Genomic DNA, 13,567 nt, shown 5'->3' with positions numbered 1-13,567 from the left:
TCTTGAAGTTCAGCTGTACAAAGAAAACACTGCACCAGGGCAGGAAAACATTAGGAGACTTTCAAATGCCAAGAGTCTTTTAAAAAACACAAGTAGTATTTTTTTAAACACTGAAAAGAAGAAAAGGCAACATGATTCCATAAATTTAGCCCAGATTTCACACTGTGCTGGCTTTATGGGTCACCTACCAGTGATGGCTTTGCTTGAATTCATGCACCCTGCCTAAAAGTGATTACTACAAACAAAGGATTTTTGAGTTTGAATTCAATGGATTCATTTCTCTGACAAAATTCCTACAGGAAATTGTTGAAGGCTCACAGATAAACTAACTGGAACACTTTAAAACTCCAGAATTGTTTCAAGAAAATCAAATCTAAGCAAATTTGAAGGCAAAAACCTCCCACCTGATGCTGAAGAAGATACTGTCTCTGTCTAACATCACTAGATAGCCATGGTTCAAGAGTATCAAATGTCAACCCATAGAATCATTTCAGTTGGAAAAGACCTTTCAGACCTCCCAGTCCAATCATTATCTAACTCTACCAAGGCTGGTGGTAAACTATGTCACTCAGCACCACATCTCTGTGTCTTTGAAACAGCTCCAGGGATGAGGATTCAACCACCTCTCAGGGGAGCCTCTTCCAATGTTTGACAACCCTTGCAATGAAGAAGCTTCTTCTAATGTCCAACCCAAACCTCCCCTGGTGCAACCCATGACCATTTCTTTTTGTTCTGTCACTTGTTCCTTGGGAAAAGAGACTGACTCCCACCTGACTACAACCTCCTTTCAGGGATTTGTAGAAAGCCAGAAGGTCTCCCCTCAGCCTTCTTTTCTCCAGGCTGAACAACCCCGATTCCCTCAGTTGCTCCTCACAAGTCCTGTTCTCCAGACCCTTCACCAGCTTTGTTGCCCTTCTCTGGACATGCTCCAGCACCTCAGTGGAGTGACTAGCCCAAAACTGAACCCAGTACTCAAGGTGTGGCCTCACCAGTGCTGAGTACAGAGGGACCATCAAAATAGTCGTGTCCTTTTCTTAAATGAACACTTTCAAATCCAAATCTCTTTGACCTGTCAGAAGCAGCACTCCAGAACAGCTAGACAGAGTCACATGTGAAAATCATAATTAAGAAGCATCCCCATGGCAACAAGAAACTGCAGGCAGCAGCTGGACTTGCCCCTTGGTAGCACAAGGACTGCCTAATGTGGAGCAAGAGCAACACAGGTTCTAGGAACTGTGACTAATTGGAAAAAATTGGAGGAAATCTGGAGATTTGGGCTAGCAAATGACTGACAGCAGAAAAAATAACAAACTTCATGCATATAAAAGATAACAGGGAAGGGGGGGAAGAAAGGATAATCCATTCTCCACATGACAGGACAATTAGCAACGGGCTTCAATTGTCTTAACCTACATTCCCTGGAGAGATGAATTGCTTTTCCTACTGGAATAACATCATAGCATGGAACACGTGAGAGCTGGGGGTGTTTGACCTGGAGAAGAGAAGGCTCCAGGGAGACCTTAGAGTGGCCTTCCATTACTTGGAAGGGGCTACAAGAAAGCTGGGGAGGGACAGAAAGCTTGTAGTGATAGGACAAGGGGGAATGAAGGTTGAAGGGAGGAGATTTAGATTGGAAATTAGGAAGAAATTCTTTAAAGTGAGGGTGGTGAGACCCTGGAACAGGTTGCCCAGGGAGTTTGTGGATGCCCCTTCCCTGGAGGTGTTCAAGGCCAGGTTGGATGAGGCCTTGAGCAACCTGGGATAGTGGAAGTTGTCCCTGCCCGTGGCAGGGGATTGGAACTGGATGATCTTTAATGTCCCTTCCAACTCAAACCATTCTGTGATGGGACGGGAAGCAGTGAAAAATCCCACCAGAGGGGAAAACAAATCAAATCAAAATAAAACAAAACAACAAAAAAAGGCAAAACAGAGGAAGAAACTGCTGCAGAAATACCCATCAGGAGTGATTTAGTGTGATACTGCTGAACAGAGGAAGACAGAAGAGATGATATTGTAGAATTATAGCACGGTCTGGGTTGGAAGGCACCTCTGAAGATCATCTAGTCCAACCCCCTCTACAGTAAGCAGGGGCATCCTCAACTAGATCAGATTGCCCAGAGCCCTGCCAAGACTCTCTTTGAATATCTCCAGGGATGGGGCTCCAACCACCTCTTTAGGCAACCTGTTCCAGCATTCCACCACCCTTGTGGTAAAGAACTTGTTCCTAACATCCAATCTAAATCTAGTCTTAGGCTTAAATCTAGTCTCTAGGTTTTTTTGAAACCATTGCTCCTTGTCCTATCACTACAGGTCTTTGTAAACAGCCTCTCTCCATCCTTCTTTTAAGCCCCTTTCACATAGGGACCTTAAGGATCATCTAGTTGCAAGCCCCCAGCCATGGCAAAGGGACACCTCCTACTAGACTGATTTTCCTCTTGCTTTCAGCCATATCTTAATTTCCATTGATCCATGAGGCTCCTCTGATCATCATCAGCCTCAAATACCAGTATCTTGATTTGTAATTAATAAATGAAGGCTTTATGCAAGAAATAGAGTTACCGACAGAAAAAGGCAAGAATGAAAAATAAAAGGGTTTGGAGGAGGAGAATGGGGGTGCAGCCTGAAAGCATACAGGGAGCTGACAAAGAAGGAGCAAAGAGATGGAAAAAAAAGACAAATATCCATGAGAAAATTTGGGCTACATATGCAGAAAATTAGTCTGAAAGATCAGACAGAGAGATAGGAGAGATGTATAGTCATTTAAAAGATGACAAGAATGAATTCAAAACAAAGGAATTCAGAGTTTCCAGGCAGCTGGAGCATTCATCTTGGCAAGAAATCTTGGAATAGGGCAAAAATTAAACATCCTTGGATAGCATTAAAGAAAACCAAACAAAAAACCTCCCCAAAAACATAAGAATTTGTAAAAAATACTTAATGGAGAGAGGAGACAGCAAGATAAAAAGAATGAGATCAAAGGTGACAATGGATCTGCTCAAACAGATTTTCATCTGCTGCAGTCATCTAAACAATACAGAATTGGGAAAATGTCCTTTTTGCTCCTCACATGTTTGCAATTATGGGTTGTGTGGCACGCTGAGCAAAAAACATGGCTGAGGGAGCTGCTGTAAATCACCCCAGAAGCACAGGCTGGTGACTCACTGCAGCCTGCTACTATTACATAATTTTACCTCTGCAGCGAGAGATGCAGGACACACAACGGAGAGGGACAATGGGAGATTCTGCTCCGACTGCAGCCCACAGTCAGGGCTGCTCTGCTTGGCACAGCCAGCTGCTTGTTTCTCCAGCACAGCTGGGAGGGAGGGGACTGCTGCAACTTGAAGCCATATCATAGAATCTGTTTGGCTGGAAAAGACCTTTAAGATCATCAAGTCCAACCACTATCTAACTCTACCAAGGCTGGTGCTATACCATGCCCCTCAGCACCACATCTCTGCAGCTTTTAAACACCTCCAGGGAATGGGAGTCAACCATCTCCCTGGGGAGCCTGTTCCAGAATTTGAATCATAGAACCATAGAATTGTTTAGGTTGGAAAAGACCTCTAAGATCAACAAGTCCAACCATCAACCTAACACCACCATGGACATTAAACTATGTCCACAAGTGCCACGTTCACGTTTCTTAAACACCTCCAGGGATGGTGACTCCACCACCTCCCTGGGCAGCCTGTTCCAATGCCTGACCACTCTGTCAGCAAAGAAATTTTTCCTAATACCTAACCTAAACCTCCCCTGGCACAATTTCAGGCGATTTCCTCTCTATCACCTGATACTATGAAGAAGAGACCAATCCCCACCTCACTCCAAACTCCTTTCAGGAGACTGTAGAGAGCAATGAGGTCTCCCCTCAGCTTTCTCTTCTTTGGATGGAAAAACTCCAGTTTCCTCAGCTGCTCCTCACCACACCTGTTCTCCAGACCCTTCACCAGCTTTGTTGCCCTTCTCTGGGTCTGCTCCAGCACCTCAATGTCCTTCTTGGAGTAAGTGGCCCAAAACCAAAACCAGCATTCAAGGTGTGGCCTCACCCTTTCAGCGAAGAAGTATCTTCTAATGTCCAACCTGAATCTTCTCAGGCAGAACTTGAAGCCAATTGTGATCACTGTGGGATAGGGTGGGATCAGATTTCAAGGGCTGAGCAAAGCAAGGCCTAGTTAATCCAAAATAAATTCATAATCAGGAGTCCACTGAGAGAACTGATGGCCCATTAACACCAGTGAATTATTCTCTTTGCAGACATTACTTCTCACCTAAGTGGAACTGGAATGTTTAGATCTCCTGCCAAGTGGAGATGGAGCCACATGTTTGCACATCTGATGGAAATAAGGGCAAGTGCTTGCTGGATTCATGGATTGATAGAATGGTTTGGGTTGGAAGGGATCTTAAAGATCATCTAGTTCCAAACCCCCTGCCATGGTGGGGTACACCTTCACTATCACTCCAGATTGTGTCCTATCACTGCAAGCCCTTGTAGAAAGTCCCTCCCCAGCTTTCTTGTAGCCCACTTGAGGTACTGGAAGGCTGCTCTAATAAGGTCTCCCTGCAGCCTTCTCCAGGCTGAACACCCCCCACTACTTCTCATCTACGTGGAACTGGCATGTTCAGATTTCCTTCCAAGATGTCCTAGATGGAGAGCATGTGTTTGCTGGATCCACAGAAGCATGGCAAGGATCTCATGACTCTAGTGCCTGTCCAACAGTGCTATTAGGTCTTCTGGGCATGCCTGACCTTGATGGTTTTAAATCAAGTTTACTCCTGGTCATATCTTCAAGTGCTGCACTGACTGCTTTGAGTTGTCTCATCCTACAAAAAGATGCAAGGTCTCTTCTCATAACTCTTCCTGGGTCAGCTGTGAACTGTCCAGAAGGCTCCTCAGGGAAGAAGTTCATAGTTCTTGCTTAAAATGAGTTTGTTGTGCATTACTGTAGTGTTGCATCACAGGGCTGATGCTGCGCAGAACAGAGGGAGGGAGGGACGGGCAGTGTCCAGGGTTTGCACGCAACTGGGAGGAGGGAACTGACAGCATTTGGAGACATTCAGTGTCACCAAAGGGTGGGACAGAAGCACTTACAAAAAGGCCAGATCTTCTAGGTGCCAGTCAGCCTGCCAACACTCCTGCCCTGAGCTAGTGCCCTCAACGCACTGTCCCCACAGGCCTGAACACGCTGGAGGGACACGTCAGCTACTTGGAGGAGGTGTGACATGTACTCCAAAGCCAACCCACCAAGCCTTGCTAAGGAGCTGAAATGTAGGGACTCTGCAGAGCAGGGACTTTCAACACTGTAATTAATAGCTGTTATTTAGAAGTGAGATGTCATTTAGCAACAGGACAAGGTAGACACTGCTGTGGGCATGCTGAAAGATGAAGAACAGGGTCACATCATTGCTGATGATGCAAATGTTCTCACTGTAATCACACAACCAACAGACACCTGCCTCCTGAGTCAGCAGAAGCAACTATCACCTCTGCTGGGATAATTCCTCAAAAGTTCTTATTTCAATAACCTGAGACCCCAGACAATGAGAGAAAGCCCCATGGGAGTGACAGCTTTGTGGAAATCCTTCACACCAGAATATGAACTTCAAGCCAAGCAATATCCCCAAGTCATCAGCTCCTCTGTGTTGATTCCCAGACACACCATGCTCCCCAGTTCTCACCAAGCAATATCCACAAGTCATCAGCTCCCCTGTGTTGATTCCCAGACACACCATGCTCCCCAGTTCTCAACCACTCCAACCCAGTTTACTGAACCTAGCGAGGCTTCAGTCTCTGATGATGAAAGGGATGGCTTTCCCAGTATACAGCTTTTGCTTAGACTGGAGTTTGCTGCCAGTCTTTCCCCTCTGTCCTCATTAAGTTTAACTCCTGAGGCATTTTCTAATCCCCATTTAGACAGCTTGACACACAAGAACCCCTAATATTTTTCTGGAAGATGGAGAGGGTGCAAAGCATTACTGCAGAACCACATCCCACAGCTCTGACACATACAAACCTCCTGCTTTCTTCACCACCCTGCAGACCTGCATTCCTCTTTGCCAACCAATTCAAAAAATGAGAAGAATCATCACAGAATGGCTTAGGTTGGAAGGGAACTTAGAGATCATCTACTCCGACCTCCCTGCCATAGTATATGGACAGGGACACCTCTCAAGGAGACTTGGTTGGTCAAGGCATAATCCAACCTGGCCTTGAACACCTCCAGGGAGGGGGCATCCACAACCTCTCTGGATAACCTATTCCAGAGTCTCACCATGCTCCTACTGAAGAACTTCTTCCTAAGACCCTGTGTAAACCTACTCTCCCTCAGCTTAAACATAGCCTTGTCCTATCACTATACCCTCTTATGAAAAGTCTCTCTCCAGCTTTCCTGTAGGCTCCCGTCAGACACTGGAAGGCAGCTATAAGGTTTCACATCTTTAAGAAGAATGATTTAAACCACACTCAAGCATTCAAACTGTTTTCTCCATATCTCCTGTCTTGGTATTCAAGTGACAGCTGCAATCTGACTGAAAGAATTTCAAGACCCCAAACACAAAGCTCAGAAACTTGATTCCAAGCAGGAAACACTTATTCAGAAACAATGACATTTCCACCAGTGAATTTTACTGCCAGGCACCCAACTGCCAACTGCTAACCACTGATGGTACTGATTAGCTCAACACTGATATAAAATACTACTGATGGTCATGCTCTGCCACAGCAGCATGAGCTCCAAGTATCTGGAGTAAATGGTCTAATACCAGAAATGGTTTCTCATCTGCCCTGTTTGAATCCTACTTCGAAGCAGTCACGTCCAGGTAGACGTGGTGGCCCTTCAGTGCTTGAAGGGGCCAGTCAGAAAGCTGGGGACAGACTTTTGAGCAGACTTGAGACAGGACAAGGGGTGATGGCTTTAAACTAAAAGAGGGAGATTCAGACTAAAGAGAAGGAAGAAACTGTTGATGTTGAGGGTAGTGAGACCCTGATGCAGGTTGCCCAGAGAGGTGGTAGATGCCACATCCCTGGAACCACTCCAGGTCAGGTTGTTTGGAGCTCTGAGCAACCTGCTCTAGTTGCAGATGTCAACTGCAGTGGGACTGGAGTAGATGACCTTGAAAGGTCTGTTCCAAACCAAAGTATTCTGTGATTCTGTGTCAACATATACTATTATTCCTTAGTACATTTAACTCTTTTCCTGTCTCCTTGCCTTACCTAGTCACTGTTGTACACCTCAGCCTGTCATGATCCCATCTCTACTCTTCCTTCTCACCACTTCCATCTCACTGTTGCTATTTGCCTTCAGCTATTTTGTCAAATGATGCATCCTCCTAATTCACTCCTTTCACAACCTTCCTTCACCTTATGTCACACTCTACCTTACCTTACAACTAGAATGTGTGATCTTTCAGCTTCTTTCCTACTCAGAATGCCTCCTTTCCCCAGCACAAGTCCTTCTTGGTGGCCATTCTCACCCAAGAAACACAATACATGGAAATATGAGCTCACCCACACTGGATACATGATAGGACAAGAGGAAATGGATTGAAGCTTAAGAAGGGAAGATTTAGACTGGTTATCAGAAAGAATTCATCACAGTGAGGGTGGCAAGACACTGGAACAGGCTGCCCAGGGAGGTTGTGGATGCTCCTTCCCTGGAGGTATTGGATGGGGCCTTAAGCAGCTTGGTCTAGTGGAAGGTGTCACTAGCAGTGGGGTTGGGACTAGTTGATCCTGAAGGTCCCTTCCAACCCAAACCATTCTATGAACCTGTGAACAGCAAATACAAATGCATTACAGGTATGCAAGGTAAAATTAGATCAGATTTGGAGAAGTTAAGTTTCATTAAGATGCTGAGCACTGTACATCAGAGGATCACACAGTCTCTGTTTTGCTTTGTGTATGCTCCTCAGGCAGGCTGAGCAGCTGGGTGACAATGGCAGTACCACTCAGGACATGGCACAGTACAAGGCAATGTCCAATGGTTCTGGCACACTCAGAAACTGAGGAATTCAGCCCTGGGTACCTCCCAGACAGATGCAGCAAAGGTGTAACAAGCTGTACACTCACCTCTCCCCAAAAACCAGTGGCAATGTCCTCTGGAGTTAAGGTGGTGCCAGCCTGATGCCATGGGAGGTGGCAGCCAGCAAAGAGCACTGGAATCAGGCATGAGGGCTTCTGGTAGCACCTGGCCAGATGCTGCTCTGTGCATAATGCCCATATCTCTTTAAAGTGTCATGCACAAGGGACATAATCCCAAGCCCAACACATCACACACCACCAGGCAGTGAAGGAGTAAGTTGTACCAAGATGTTAGCATCATATTCTTCAACCCCAGGCGCTGCCAACTACAGTTTAACCCCTGTAGGTTTAAGAAAGCCTCAGGCTTATTCTTCTCCACAGCTCACAGAATCCCTAGAGAATTTATTACACAGAGAAGAAGGCTGCATTGCCAAAATATCCCTCTTCAGCTCCCAAAGTCATAGAGTCATAGAACCGTTTGGGTTGGAAGGGACCCTGAAGATCATCTAGTTCCAATCCCCCCACCATGTACAGAGACACCTCCTACTAGACCAATCCAGCCTAGCCTTGAAGACCTCCACGGAGGGAGCATATACAACCTCCCTGGGCAACCTGTTCCTGTGTCTCACCACCTCCACTTGAAAGAATTTCTTCCTAATCTCCAGTCTAAATCTCCCCTCCTCAAGCTTCAATCCGTTCTCTCTTGTCCTATCACTACAAGCCCTTGTGAAAAGCCCCTCCCCATCTTGCTTGCAGACCCCCCCTTTCAGGTACTGGAATCTTCATCCCTGGTCTTTGCTGTACTACAGTCATAGTGCAAAGAAGACAAACCTGCATCTCAGCCTGACTCAGATCTGTGGAATATCAGCCACCCCATCTGAGATACAAAACAAACATAATGAACCAGACCTGGTTCTGAATGTACTGAGCACTGTGCTACACACTTTCAGGTGACTGTTCCCTTTGTACAAAATCCTTTGAACAGTTCCAGCTCCACTTCATGATCCAATCTGAAATAAGTAACTGGCTACTTCTGGCCTTTACAGGTACATCAGATGGAAAAAACACAATTACTGTACCAAACTAAACCCAGCAACAAGATTCCTCTATAACAATGCAAAAAGGTACAGAGCACCCCAGATTTCCACCAGCCCTTTGAGTGTCAAGCATCTCAGGATTCTGTTTATCATCACAGCAATATTTACAATGGCTATTAGTATATTTTAAAATGCCTCGTTGCTCTCTACAACTACCTGAAAGGAGGTTGGAGTGAGGTGAGGGTTGGTGCCTTCTGTGTACTATCAGGCAATAGAGCAAAAGGAAATGGCCAGAAATTATGCCAGGGGAGGTTTAGGTTGGATATTAGGAAAAATTTCTTTGCTACAAGAGCGGTCAGGCATTGGAACAGGCTGCCCAGGGAGGTGATGGATTCACTGTCTCTAGATGTAATCAAGAAACGTGTGGGCATGGCACTCTGGGACATGGAGAAGAGAAGGCTCCAGGGAGACTTTATAGCGGTCTTCCCATACCTGACGGGGGCTTACAAGAAAGCTTGGGAGGGACTTTTTACAAGGGCTTGTAGTGATGGGAAGAGAGGGAATGGATTGAAGCTGGAAGAGGAGAGATTTAGACCGGGTATTAGGAAGAAATTAACTACATTGAAGGTGGTGAGGCACTGGAACAGGCTGCCCAGGGAGGTTGTAGATGCCCCCTCCCTGGAGGCATTGAAGGCCAGGAAGTTCCAGGTTTGGAACTAGACAATCTTAAAGGCCCCTTCCAGCCCAAACCATTCTATGATTCTACAGTTCTATGGCCACAGAGGTGTTAGGCTGATGGTTGCACTCAATGATCTTAGAGGTATTTTCCAAACAAAACAACTCTGTGATTCTATGGTTTTGTTTATTACCCTTTCCCAGTGAGAACGTTCTGTGGCAGAAAACTGGAGTGGCAAAGAGCTACACCTCTTTGTACTGACTCCCCTCTGGCTTCATCTGCTAAACCCATAGAAGGAAGTGGCTTTAGTGTTTCAGATGGTTTTGGCTTCTCCACTGCTGAGTACAGTTGGATTAGTTTCTGAAATAGACCTGGCTCCCAAATTATTTGAAGCATTTGTACTGGGGGAATGCTGGGAAATGTCATTAGTGTGCCATAATACTTTTTGTCTAATGCTCTCCAAAGCCTATGCCAAAAAAAAAAAGTGGAAAATACTATTTTGATTCTAGCAGCACAGCTCAAGTGTCTGTGGTAGCAGATAGAACACACTGCCCAAAAATTCAACTAAACTACTGACAGGAACCTTCTGAGTAGAGAGTTTGTTTCCTTTGTCTGGAGAACAGACAGAAAAAAAGGTAAAAGCAGACAAAACACATTTTCATGTTGGGGTCTCAGCTTAACTTGGAGGCTCTTTGACTACCAACTCACTTGCTGCCTGCTGCAGATGAGCAAGTAACATGAAGAAACCACATATCATATTCAAGGTGGGACCAGATGATTCTTGGGGTCCCTTCTAACATGGCAATCAGCAATTCATCCCCACCAGCCATGTCAGCAGTTTTTAGGTCTCCCCAGACACTGACACCTTACTGAGTGCTGTTTCTTGCAGCTTTAATTCAAAGCAATCCTCACCTTTTCTGGGGCATTCTTTGCTTCAGAGTCTTTTGTCTTCTGCTCCCAATTCCCCTATGTATTAAACAAGTGTTGAGTTGGAAGCTCTTATTTTTCCAGTCTGCTAATTAATTCCCATCCACAGGCCTCCTCCTCTCTGAAAGAGATGCTGTCTGTAACTCACAAGCCTGTTTCTCTGGTGACTAACTTAAAAAAATTATTACCATCCTTTTTCTATCTGTGCCCTACGCTCTGACAAGAGCTTGTGCTGGTGCTTGGAGGGACTACCCTCGCAAGGGGACCACCACAGCTGCCTCCCACAGCTTCTGGCACTGGGCTGATTCAGGAATTGATGGTGTTGTGCAAGTAACATCCTACAAAGCTATTTAAAGTCCCTAAAATTAATCAGAACAGTGAAGTGAGGAGCAGCTGATTGATTTATTTCTTTTTAAAGCTGGAAGATCTTGAACAGCCATGTCTTCCTGCACAGGCAGTAAGCCGCCTCTCAGCCCAGCCACCCTGCAGAGGCTGTAGGCATCCCAGAGAATGAAAAAAAACAAGTCAACACATGTTGTGAACCCTCCTTAAAAGCAAGAACAACACCCCTGCTAGATTCTATGATTCTGTGATCTCTGCCAAGAGGCTGTGGGTGTAAATGCTGTGTGGATGAAGATCAGGTTGGCAACATTTAGAAGATGATGTATTAAAAAACCAAAACCCAAACTGGAAGAAATCGCTTCCTTGTGGCAAGTCAAACCAGCAATGCAATGAAACACAGAATACATGGTCATCAGTGCTAATTAAAATGGGGATCCTCAGTAGTGAGGACTGACTTTGGGCTGGAGTCTTGCTCTTTTCACTATAGCTCTTAAGAGCAGGGGCTGCTCAGCCTCTAATGGTTTCTGCTCTCCCCTCTCAGAGGATATGGCCTCTGCTTCAGCTCAGTTTTCAGAGCACTTCTTCAAACTCACAATAAAACCAGATTTGCTTCAGCCTGACCTTTTTCAGTAACAGTGTGGCCAGCAGAGGTAGGGCAGAGATTGTCTTCTAGAGTGTTAGGAAACAGGTGAATACTGGGTTCAGTTTTGGGCTCCTCACTCCAAGAAGGACATTGAGTTGCTGGAGCAGGTCCAGAGAAGGGAAACAAAGATGGTGAAGGGTATAGAGAATAGGATGAGGCCTTGGGCAACCAAGCCTAGTGGAAAGCTGTTCCTGTCCATGGCAGGGAGGTTGGAGTAGATGACCTCTGAAGTCCCTTTCAACCTAAGCTATTCTATGATTCATTGCTGCCTACAACTCCCTAAAAGGAGGTCGTAGGGAGGTGGGGATTGGTCTGTTCTCCCAAGTATCAAGCAGTATGACAAAAGTAAACAGTCTCAAGTTGTGCCAGTGGGATGGACATTAGAAATAATTTCTTCCTTGAAAAGGTAGTCAAGCTCTGGAACAGGTTACCCAGGGGAGCACCACCCCTGGAGGACTTTCAAAGCCATGCAGGTGGTGCTGAGGGACAAGATTTAGTGGTGACCTGGCAGGACTGTTAACAGTTGAACCTGATGATCTTAAAGGTCTTTTCCAATCAAAACAATTCTATGATTCTAAGTAACTTCACATTACTCAGTCGCTGTGGACCTTCCAAATCCCTCCTCAGCACAGCAGATTCTGTATCTCTTTGCCATGTCAGTCTCCATGTGTGGCTGTGGTTTGCCTGAACAGGACAGTTGTTTAGGGTCCTGGCACTTCAGGATGGGGGCTGAAGGAGTCTTCTCCTGTGAATGTACTTGCCCAGCACTCATGGGCTATGAAGCAGTTAAGAATGTAATACAATGTGTGGAGACACAGAGAGGTAGATTCCAATGCTGGAGAGCTACAGGGAGTAAGCAGAGACTCCTTAGGAAGGAAAGTGGAGGAAAATCTGGAAAGTGACTTGACACAGGAGAGGCTGGCAGAACTGAGTGTTTTTTCAGTCTGGGGACAAGCCTGAAGAGAGCTCTAAGCACTATTCTTCACAGAGGAGCTAGAGCCAGACTCTCATCAGGAGTGCCCAGCAAAGGACTGAGAGCCATTTCATCTTCAGCCAGCTGTTCAACTTTGAACAAACATGAGACCCTGAGGTGGGACTGAGTGATAACAGAAGAGACAAAAATCTCCTCTCCTTGTTTGCACTCAAGAAGCGATTTCTGATTTCAACTCCCTATGCAGGACTAGGATCAGGCTTCAGCTCACCAAACCTCTTGGGCAGCAAGTGGGCTTTTCCTGCATCTCCTGATTTTAGGAGGAGTAGCAGAAAAAGCATAGGGAATTGATGGTGTGAGCCATCCTCCTCCTTCAGCACAAGTTAGAAAAGAGACTTAGTGGTAAAAAGCATAGGGCTCTGTTTTCCCCAGTGGTCATGGCATCACTGCCTAGGCCCTTTCTTCTAACTCAGCCTACCAGCTCCCTGCTATCCCAGAGCTTCTCCTCCCAAGTAACTAGTAATTGAACAAGAAGGAACAGCCTGAGATGCACCAAGGGAGGTTTAGAATCATAGAATCACAGAATTGTTTTGGTTGGAAAAGACCTCTAAGATCATCGAGTCCCACCATTGACCTAACGTCACCATGGTCGTTAAACCATGGAATCATAGAATGTCCTTCTTAGGCTGGACATTAAGGCTCTCAAACACTGGAACAGGCTGCTGAGGGAGATATTTGAGTCCCCATCCCTGGAGGTGTTTAAAAGCTGTGCAGGTGTGGTGCTTGGGGATATGACTTACTGATGGACTTGATGATCTTGAAGGTCTTTTCCAACTTAAATGATTCTATGATGATTTGCTGTCTGTCCTTAATCTTCTCTTTGTGCTAACACATGGTAACTGCAGTGTATTTTTATGCAACAATGGTAAGGCAGAGAAGAACAAACCAGGCAACAGTGAGCAGAACAGAAACAAAGTAACGGTTCACCTGCAGT

The 13,567-nt window shown here is 45.7% G+C and overlaps 1 protein-coding gene across 4 annotated transcripts in view; it reads right to left on the bottom strand.

Moving 5' to 3' along the window:
• MAP4K5 (mitogen-activated protein kinase kinase kinase kinase 5) overlaps window positions 1-13,567 on the bottom strand; it is an 89,280-nt gene that overhangs the window by 43,772 nt on the left and 31,941 nt on the right. The window lies entirely within an intron of this gene.

Source organism: Melanerpes formicivorus, unplaced genomic scaffold (genome assembly GCF_026170545.1).
Source record: "Melanerpes formicivorus ecotype bairdi unplaced genomic scaffold, bMelFor1.0.p_v2 SCAF_17, whole genome shotgun sequence".
NCBI classification, from domain to species: Eukaryota; Metazoa; Chordata; class Aves; order Piciformes; family Picidae; genus Melanerpes; species Melanerpes formicivorus.
The sequence above is the reverse complement of the archived record's forward strand: the minus strand, read 5'-3'. Positions and strand labels throughout refer to the sequence as shown.